Below are 521 nucleotides of genomic sequence, written 5' to 3' on the forward strand. Positions count from 1 at the left end.
AAAAAAAGAAAACCCCAAACCCTTACTCACCTCCTTCATTCCTCTCAACCCTTTCTCATTTATCTCTCTCACTCAAACATTTTCTCTGTCATTTTTGCACTAGCCCCAACTAAAAAAACATTCATTATTAAACGATTTACTTTTGTAAAGAGTTGAGTCATATTCACCTTTCGAAAAAAGTTCATTCAAAATCTCTTTAATTTTATTATCTTCACTATATATATTACAGCCAACGGGCACAATTTGCACCAAGACTTATGAGCATCCTTCCTTTACATTCCTTTACATTCTGAGACTACTACGTAACATTGCTCCCTGGCCATTTAATTTTTTTGGTAGAAATTCATTAACTTGTTTTCCTTTACTAAAGAAAAAACAAATCAAAATACAATAAAACTCTCAATTATAAAATCAAACAATAAAAATTCTAAATCTTGAAATTTTATTTATAATTATATAAAGAAAAAATTAGGTGTTTTAAATTTTTTTATTTATGTATTTTTTTTCTCTAACCATTTTAT

Source organism: Vigna radiata, chromosome 3 (assembly GCF_000741045.1).
Source record: "Vigna radiata var. radiata cultivar VC1973A chromosome 3, Vradiata_ver6, whole genome shotgun sequence".
NCBI lineage: Eukaryota > Viridiplantae > Streptophyta > Magnoliopsida > Fabales > Fabaceae > Vigna > Vigna radiata.